The following is a 10,176-nucleotide window of genomic DNA, read 5'->3' as shown; positions in this document are numbered from 1 at the left end:
ACGCCAACACCCCATACAAAAAAAAAAAAAAAAAAAAAAAAAAAAAAAAAACTCTCCAAAAAAAGAAAAAAATAACTTAGAAGAAATAGTTACATGAGTTTCTATAACAAAGTTTACAAAGAAAGGAATTACAGATTTTCTTTTTTTAGATTTCTAAATAGCTATAAAGTGCTGAGCCTTCAAACCGGAAGACCAAAAGTCTGTTAAATGCTAAAATGTTCAAGTTAAGGTATGAAATAAAAGGTCTCACTAATTAATTAACAAAATATTATCTTCTATTGGGAATTTGCTTAAAACAAGTGCCATAAATCCACAAGATAGGTGAGAGCAACTGAAAGAGTCAATGAAAAGAAAATAGAAAACTATTTATGGATTATACCTGATAAAATAGTAGCTCATTTTACTATTTCCTGTAAAGGAAATGAGTGAGTCACAAGAATAGGAATTTCTGGTTAGTGAGAGATCAGAGCCAAATGTGACCCAACTAGTAAATAGAGCAAAGAAAACATTGAGAAAGATCTTAGACAATAGATTTTGAAATCAGAATAGGTCTTCTAATAAGCCTTGAGCCACAATAAGATGAAAAGAAAAGAGAAAAAGAAGAAGGAAAAGAGAGTAAGACTCCTTCCTGATGATTCAGGCAATGACTAGCAACCACCTCAAGATGCCAAATGCTGCTGAGCAGTAGGCCTTTGGAAAGATTGGAGGAAAAAACCCTGTCACCTCCACAAACCTAGGTTCAATGAATTAAATACAGGATGGACTGTGATGCAGCAGTAATATGCAAGGGGGAAGGTTCTAGGTTCAAGTTGTGAGACCTCTCTGAATATGCCAGACCCATGTATACACAGGATCTAGAACTGGCTGAAGCTGGGGATGGACCATGTCATCAAGACCTTGTTAAAAGTACTATCTTGGTGTCTTTCTATTTCTGTTTCTCTCTATCTCTTTATCTCATAAGAAATAGATAGGCTGTGAGGGGGGAAAAAAGCCAGAGGATCGCCCTATACCTTTTTATTTCTTTATTTATGATAGAGCACGTATGTATGTGTGCACATGAGAATAAGAAAACACAAACAAGAGAGAAATGAGCACCTTACACAAGGCCTGATCACACTGCAATCCCTATCCAGTCTTCTAGCCCATTGAGTCTTGGGTGCTCACACATTTGCTCATTGTATTTTAGGCTGATTAGGCCAGGGATTTGAATCATGGTCACCGTGTGGAATCCAGCTTCTCTTGAGCAGCACTTTATATGTTTTCCATATGAATTCCATCTCCAAGCTCCAAAAGGCTGGAGAGGAAAGTTCTGTTCCTTTCAGGAATAGTGAGCTATCACCTTGACAGTGTGGCTATTCATCCATGTTCAGCCTTGGTTATAACATGACTGAATACTTTATACATGTCAATTTGGCTGTTAGAAATGTATTCAGCTGACACTCTTCTTTTCACCACTGCATCAAGTTTAGTATGGAACACACATTGCATACTCAGTAAATACCAAGAGAAGTTTTTTAAATGTTTAGAATTTTTCGTTTGTTTGTTTTGAGAGATTTTTTTCTATAGGGCATGTTCCCTCACTGGAGAAATGGAGAGACAGAAAGCAAGAAATCACCACCCAGGGAGATGGCCACACCACAATCCCTTCTCCATTCTCCATCTGGGATTTTGGGCACACATGCATATGCTCCTGGTATGAGTTTTAAACTGCTGGGTTTGGAACTAAAACCACGGTTGGCTATGTGGGAGTCCAGTGACGTAACCATTATGCCATCTGCTGTTCTCATGTTTAGAGTATTTTTAGTAATTATTTCTTCCTACTCAAGATCAGAAACCAAAGTCATAGGTTTACTCTGGAGCATTCTTAGGCATTTCCACTCACCCCTTACCTTTCTGGGCCTTGAATCCTCATCTATATAATAAGGAAATTTGACTAGTAATCTCTAATGTTGTCTTTCAGGTCTAGGATTCTGGGATTGCCTCATCTTAAGCAATGGCAATGGCACTGGCCACAAGATGTATTCTTTCTGCTTCAGTCAGAAGTAAGGAAGGGGAGGAGAGGTCTGAGTAGGGCAGCATAGCATGTACATGGAATCCTGAAGAATCAAGATTCAGCCACATTCCATATCTTTGCTTCCTTACCTTCCTCTTCTCTCTGAACTGGCATTTTTCACATCTGATGTTCTCTGAAGCTGCTCCTTCCTAGTTTTTGATTTTTAGCTCCAGTGGAGGCCTGAAACAGGCCAAGAAAGAGTACACTGAAAGAGATGTGGATTCTCTTGACTTTCCTAGTCAAGTAAATGTTTGGAAAAAAAAAGAAAATACTTCCACACTCAACCAGACACTTCCAAAATGGCAGGTAGTCTTTAAAGAGATAGTCCTACCAGCTCACTACATAGGTGTTAGTGTCCATGAGCATTTTCAAAATTTGTCATTGAAAACAGACTTTCTGTCTAGAACTTCTCAAAACTCTTCCCCCAGCTGCTCATAAGCCAGTCTACTACTGTCAAGTCTGATATAACCTCAACTCTGGTTAAAAGAAAAGTGAAGATTCTCTTAAGTGCAATGCTTATGTTAGTTGTGGAATCCAAGGTTTTCATATATATTTATATCTTCCATCATCAAAGCATGTATTCAGGGTTCATTGGTGCTTAGTTGAGAATTAGAAGCTAAGGTTTGACTAGGAATGTTCCCCGTTAGCTTTGTAACTCACATATTCACAAGATCTGAGGCTTGAAAATGACAGGATTATAGGTGATATCAGAAGTGATATCATTCTGTAAATGATTTGGGTCACAACTGTGATGACAACTTACTTCATTGCAATGAAACCATTCCCAGAAGCCATTAACTGATCCCAAGTTTCACCTAATAACCTCTTAAAATAAGGGCTCAAATGGAGAAAAGAGCGAATTGCTAATTACAGAACTCTTTTTATCAGCATGGGATTTTTTTATTTGAGACACCTAATTTTGATTCCTTCTTGCCTACTCTACTAAAAAAAAAGGCTGTAAAAACTGAATCTTCATTTCGCACTATGAATTGATTTTAGATTGATACATGGGTATGTATTACTATTTAACTCAGATATTGATAAGACATTTTGTTTTTTCCTTTGGGAAGAGGTTTAAAAAAATAGCTAAAGAAATTAATATCAGCCCAATAGATAAATCTGTTTCTAGAATTTATAAGATGTTTTTTAAAATGTGATTATTTCTTGGGACCAGCAATTAGCGTAATGGCTATGTCACTGGACTCCCATGTAGTTGACCGCGGTTCGCGTCCCGGACTCAGTGGCTTAAACTCACGCCAGGCGTGTGTGCATGCGTGCCCAAGATCCCGAGAGGAGAATGGAGGAAAAGGGATTGCGGCGTGGCCATCCCCACTGGGGGGTGATTTCTCGCTTTCTATCTCTCTGTCTCTCTCTGTCTGCTGAGCGCACACGCCCTATAGCAAAAACCTCTCAAAAAAATAAATAAATAAATAAAGTGATTATTTCTTTTCAAAGCAAAGGGTAGTAATTGTCCCTAAAGAATGTTAAAGCCAGATGTCATTTTTTCTTATGTCAATCTGCTATGCAACATCACCTAGTCTTGTTAAACTTTATCTCCACCAGGAAAGAATTTTAAAGGTTGCCATGACAAAATAAAAAAAAAAAAAAAATTAATTTAAAAAAGAGGCTAAAACCACTCCCAGAATGCCAAAGAATCTTTTTTCCAAAGCTAATTAAACCACATGGTGCACTTAAATATTTCTATCATATCTTTATAATATGGAATTACAGAAGATTATGTTTTAGTTTCATATTAGGATTTTGTGCATGGTGTTATGTTCCAACTAATAAAATCATGCTACTCTTTTTAAGAAACATTTGCCATGAAATAAGTAAGTGTTTCATCATGTCTTTGTTTCTAAAATCTTAAAGGTCTACTCCATTGTTCCCCATTGTTCAGACCCCTGGAATAAATTACTACAATCAGACCACATAGGGAGAAAAGTTAGCTCCTGATTACAAAGGACTCAGTCCAAGAGGTAAAGTATTAATCTATGTTAGTTTGTAACAATCCCACTTTCCTCATTAGAATGTACTCTCCCATTAGGCCATGTTCAAACAACATTTTCATCAGTCACTTGCCCCTTTACCATTATGTTTCTGCTGAAATCCAAGGTCCCCTATAGTTAATGTGAGTGGCTAACCTTACACTCATCTCCAATGTCCCCTTGGTAGCTTTATCTGACTATTATGATTTGTCACTGTCAAGCCATTTAGGCCTTTGGCTTGAATCTTATTTTTCCTGCAGGTGTCAAAAATGCAAAACCACAATTTATAAAACACCAGATGACAGAATCCTATTTGCACTGGTTCTGAAATGCCAGAATGTAACTTTATTTAAAATATCACAACCTTCTCTTCAAACTAGTTGCAAGAATTCCAGGGTGGTCTGAAGAGTTGATTCAAAAAATAAATGTGACTGCAGCAACTTACAATTCTTAAGGCCAAACATCCAGATGTGTCAATAATCTGTGTAAATTAGAAACAGATGGAAGCCCTTGTTGAAAAATAAATATAATAGAATTATTTCCTCTTGCTTCCTTGTGCTTTCACACACTTGAATTTATTCCTTCCACATTTTTTTAGTTGGTTTAGTTTTAAAAACAAAAATGATTTCTATTTTTCACACAGGGGTGTAGCTGGGTGTAAAATTCTCCAGAAAAAGTAAAGAGCAGTTAATTTTGTGACTTATTTCACACCCAGTGGAGCTAATTCAAGCACAGAGGCTCTCTAGAGTTAGTCGGTGTCTATAACCCAACCAAATCCTTAGGGATAGATTCTAGATCACTATTTGCCATGGCATGTAATTGTTATCATGAAATCCATTGTTCCCATAAGGCAACTCCAGTTATGAGATAAATATGTCATATACAATAGAGCTACATTCCTGACAAATTTTAGTTATTTTCATTTTATGTAATCATAAAGTTGTTCTTTAGAGTTAAGAAAGGAATTTTTTTTTTTGACATCTTTTTTAGGAGTGCACTTGCTTCTTAAATCCCACCAGAGTCTGGTAGGTGGAGTGAGAGACAAGTGTGTATCACTAGGAGTTTGTAGAAGGGATAAATGGTTGTTGCTAGATAGAGGGCTGCATGATATATATCAGAGGTTTGCATTTCCTTCGAGCACAAATACCGCAGCCAACTACAGAAAGTTGTTTATTACACTGTGGACATCAATTAGACTATTCTGGTGACTATAGAGTTCTTATCATGTGGAAGCCCTGGGGCCATTTTGTCTCTATCATAATGAAATCCAGGGAGGCAGATTCAGCTACTTGAGAGCACCCTGAAAGATAGCTTTAAATATTGGGTTATCAGAAAAGTCATGACATATTTTTTCTGTGTAAAAATGTGTCATGACTTCTCTGACAATTCAATAAAATGAGCCCATTCCACATTTACCTCTTCACTCTCTAGCACCATTCCAAATGATAGTAGTGATAGTAACCTTCTTGTCAGAGTTTAGCCCTATAGAATTATTTCATCAGTTAATATCAATATGCAGCTCCTCACTTAATTGTTGATGCCAATTATTCATGCCTAAAAGTAGCAAAAAGTTATAATATTGATTATGCAGTGTCCAGGACTAAACTGTATTAACCAAAAGGCAACATTTGAGAAATCTGAAAAGCCAAATTTTGAAAAAATTGACCCTGCCTAAAATAATAAATAAACGAGGTTTCCCTTCAGTGCTGTTAATCTACTGCTTACTCTCCCATTCCATTATGAAAAAACTACTAGATCTTACCCAATGACCATTCTCCCCTAATTCCTTATTAATAAAACTTTTGGGGAAGGGAGGTAAGTCTTTGTATCAGAAAACTACCTTTCTTAGCTCCTTTGTAGATAAACACGTTCTGAAATGAAGCTTCAGGGAAAGCTCTTTAAAGAAGACTTACCTAACCAGCAAATACTCTTCTCTCATTCCCTCCTTCCTCTTTCTCTACCTGTATTACTGATGAGATTGCTGGAGCTCCAACAGCTATTCTGTAAGCTCAAGGATGAGAGCAAAGAACCTGTTTCCTGATGGCATTAGAGAGCCGCCAAGTAATAGACCAGCTTGCCTACATCTAGAGCTAAATGTAAGCTGCCATCTTAACAAAAGACAGTATTTCACAGTCTCTGTTAGCAGCTGCAGAACACAATTTCTGATACACTCTCTAAGAAATGTCTACCTCAAACTCTGCCTTGGTTCTACCTATCCAGGAACTCACAAGACAGTCTATCACTTCCTTCAACCTATCAGAAAGCTATTACTGTTTTTCTTTTGTGTCTCAAGTCCTGTCTCTGCCAAACTCTTCTCCAGTGAGAAAAAAGAAATTGTGTTTATCCTCTCAAAGATGGCTTTGGTGCTTTCACTATTTTGTGTTTATCTTGGGCTATATTTATAAGCCAGTACCTTTTCAAAAGATTTACGTAAGGCAGTTTATCACATGGCTAATCTGACTATTTAATATTGGTTACCGAGCTGATAGAAGAGGTCATTGTAGAAAACAAATAAAAGCAAAAATGCGGAGACAATTGTATTATACCAACAATAGATAAAATTATATAAATAGAATCCTTTTCTATCCAAGTATTATTACACAAACCATCTTCTAAAGTTAAAAACAGGACTAGTCTAATAGTATAGCCGTCAAGTGCTATGTATAGGGTGCCAGATTCCACATGGCCAACCATAATTTGAGTCCTGACCACAGCAACTTGAAAAATGCACCAGACACATGTTTATGCATGCCCCAAATTCTGATGAGATGGAGAAATGGAGGAAAAGGAATTGCGGTATGACTATGCCCCACTGGGGAGTGCTGCCTGTCTCTCTGTGCCTCTCTGTTTCCTCTCTCTCATGAGTGCACATGTGCTCTAACAATTAAAAAAAAAATGGTGAGGATGAGTAGGATTAAATAACCACAGCAAAACAAAATGTTAGCAATCATTGAACTTTTTTCCCCAGAGCCAAAATGCAGCAAATTAAAAGAAGTTTAGAATCATTTTTTTCTCTAAACATGAGTTTCTTCTACTGAAAACCCATTCCTTCTTTAAGTGGCTTGTCCATTTGCTCTGTTTGTTGCCATTACACTATCAACAAGTTGGATAAAAGGCTCTTACAGACATGTGCAATTGTTTGGGTTAAAGTGCAGCTGCTTCGAGACTGTTCCTGCTTCCCCCATCTGGATGGCTGATGCTGACCCCATCTGGATGGCTGACTACTGAAGCAGCACTCCTTCCTTGGCTGTTCTACTGTCTTCCTTTCAAAGACAATTTTTATGTATCTTATGCACCTGATCTCACTGAGAAGGACACAGAGACATTGCTTTTCTGCAACCCACCTCCTCAGACCAGCCCTCAACTTACCCTCTTGGCCTGATTAAAACCAAACTAAGAACTGGGCTCCAAATGTTTCTTGTCTATTTCCTTTGCAACTCTGCAAACTGGGTTTCTATCTTTAACACCAAAATCCCCCTCCTCTTTTCATCTCCCCATTAGGAACTGATGATTCAGGAAGGAAATGGAGGAGAGAAAGGGGTGGGAAAAAGGAAGGGAAAAAACTGTGCCTGAAAAACAAATTTGTTGCTATTGAGTCAGAAAGACTGAATCCAAAAGTAGTGACTCATTGTGCTGAGGGACATTGTCTTGCCTAATAAGTAAAGGCAAGTGGCCAAATACACACCTGCCCACAGGTAAGGAATTTAATTATTCCCAGGACTGCAGATACTGTGACCTTAATTCATGCAAATGTATCGCCTAATTCTGCACATTTGCCTGGCAATGTTCTCTAGGTTACCATACTGTTCCTCTTCTCAGCTGTCATTTCAAAAAATATGCAAGAAAACAGCAATATGCTCAGACATGTTAGAAGTCCATGGCTCAAGAAAAGCAACTGCACCATGGCCTCTTCTCTGTAAACTTCTATTTGAAGGGGAGGATAGGGGGATGACATAGTTCCAATCTACCTCTCTGTTGATATTGCATCTTTAATTTCACTTGCAAAAAAAAATAATTACCTGAAATAGGTGTACTCTCTCTGATGTTAAGGAAGTTCTTCTTTTTAGAGGATTTTGCCTCAGGAGGCCTCATTTGCTGGGAAGAAAGAGACAGACAGAGACAGTGAAAGGGAAAGTGAGAAATCACCCCCAGGGGGGATGGCCACGCTGCAATCCATTTTTCTTCATTCTTCACTTGGGATCGTGGGCACGCACACATGCTCCTCATGAGTTTCAAACCACCGACCAGGTCCAAGACTCAAACTGTAGTTGATCATGTGGGAGTCCAACGACATAACCATTAGGCTATCTGCTGGCCCCAGGGAAGTGTTAATGTATCAAAAGAGACATTCACTGGCCATCCTGTGCTGTGGTGATTAAGGTGGCTGGATCTCAGATGGCCAACTGTGCAGTTCAAGTCCCAGACCCAGAGGCATAGGAAACAGTTTGTGCATGTATGTTCAATATATTGAGAAGAGAATGGAGGAGAAGGGATTACAGCATGGCCATCTCCCTTGGAGGGTACTTATCACTTTCCCACTCTCCTTCCCTATCTATTTCTGTCTCTCTACAGCAAGTTCATATGCCCTATGGCAAATTTAAAAAAATTTTTAAAGGCATTCAGCTATAATTATTAATGTTATTTGATTTTAATTTAATGGATCTTGGGCTAGCCTATGTTTAAGGCAGCTGGGTCTCACATAGTAAGCTGTGTGATTCAAGTCCCAACCTTTGCTTGTAAAATATGCAAGGCACATGTGTACGTGTGCCCAAAATCCAAGAAGGATGGTGAAATGGAAGAGAAGAGATTGTGGTGTGACCATTCTCCAAGGGGGGAAGGGGGTGCTTTCTCAATTCCTCCCTCTCCCTGTATCACCAAGTACACACACCCTCTAGCCAAAAAAAAAGAACATTCTTACAAATGTATTAATCAAGAACCAAACACACCATTTTCCCCTCCGCCATGTAATGGAGAATGTCTTATGGATGACTCTCAGATCTCTATCTCCATTCCAGAACACTCTTTCTGAGACCCATTTGTACCAACAGGTGACATAGCATAATAAATAAATGAACAATTTCTGGAGCCAGACTGCTTAGAGCTGAATCTCTACTCTAAATGATCAACTAAATGACTTTAGATAAATGACTTTAATCTCTATGCTTTGGTTTCTTCATCTGTAAAACGGGGATAGTGACATACATTATTAATTCTAAGAAGGGTATTTGAACATCTTTGACATTGGAACTTGTAACATATGGCACATTAGATTTCATGAAATCAACTACAGGAGTTATTAGGGTGACTGTGAGGATTAAATCAGTTAAAATAGACAATTTAAGACAATATTTGGTACATACTGGGTTTTGATAAATGCTTACTGATAGTATTTCATTAATGGCCATAGCCTTTTTAAATTTGCAGGCACCTCAAACTTATTCCTTTAAACATGCTACTTCCCCCCATCTTTGTCTTGTTTAATTCCAGTCACACCAGCCAGAAACATGGGCATTACCACTGATTCTTTCTTCTTACTTTCTGTATTCAGTCGCTTAACAAATAGTCTTCACCCTTTCCCCTCCTGCCAAGTCCACTGCCACATTGGTCATTGTCATTGACTTGGAATATGGCAGCCTCCAGTCAACACCCACTTTGCCTTATGAATCATTTTCCTGATACGGGAATTATATCATAGTTCTCCTCATTTCCAATTTTTCAGTGGTTCCCCACCACCTCCAGGACAAATACCAACTCTATACTGTGGCACAAAATTCTTGGCTATGAGGTTGGATTCCATACCTCGATTAGCCTTACCCTCTGCCACAATCCTTCCTTGTCTGATGCTCCATCTTCCAGAGGCACTTGCCACTCCCAGAGTCCTCTGGGGAGTATTGTCTCTGAGTTCTTCCCTTTGCCTGAAGCAGTCCATTACCTTTTATCTACATGGGTCAGTCCTTCAAAACTCAGAAAGGAGACAGATGGGGGCCAGCAAGTGGCATGATGGTTGGGGGTGCAGGACTCCCATATGGCCAACCATGGTTCAAGTGCTGGACCTGGTGGCTTGTTTTCTTACTTTCTCTCTCACTCTGTCCCTCTCTGGTCAAATTAAAATAAATAAATAAATAAATAAATAAA

Source organism: Tupaia chinensis, unplaced genomic scaffold (assembly GCF_000334495.1).
Source record: "Tupaia chinensis unplaced genomic scaffold, TupChi_1.0 Scaffold000004_1, whole genome shotgun sequence".
Lineage (NCBI taxonomy): Eukaryota > Metazoa > Chordata > Mammalia > Scandentia > Tupaiidae > Tupaia > Tupaia belangeri.
This window is presented reverse-complemented; position numbering follows the sequence as displayed.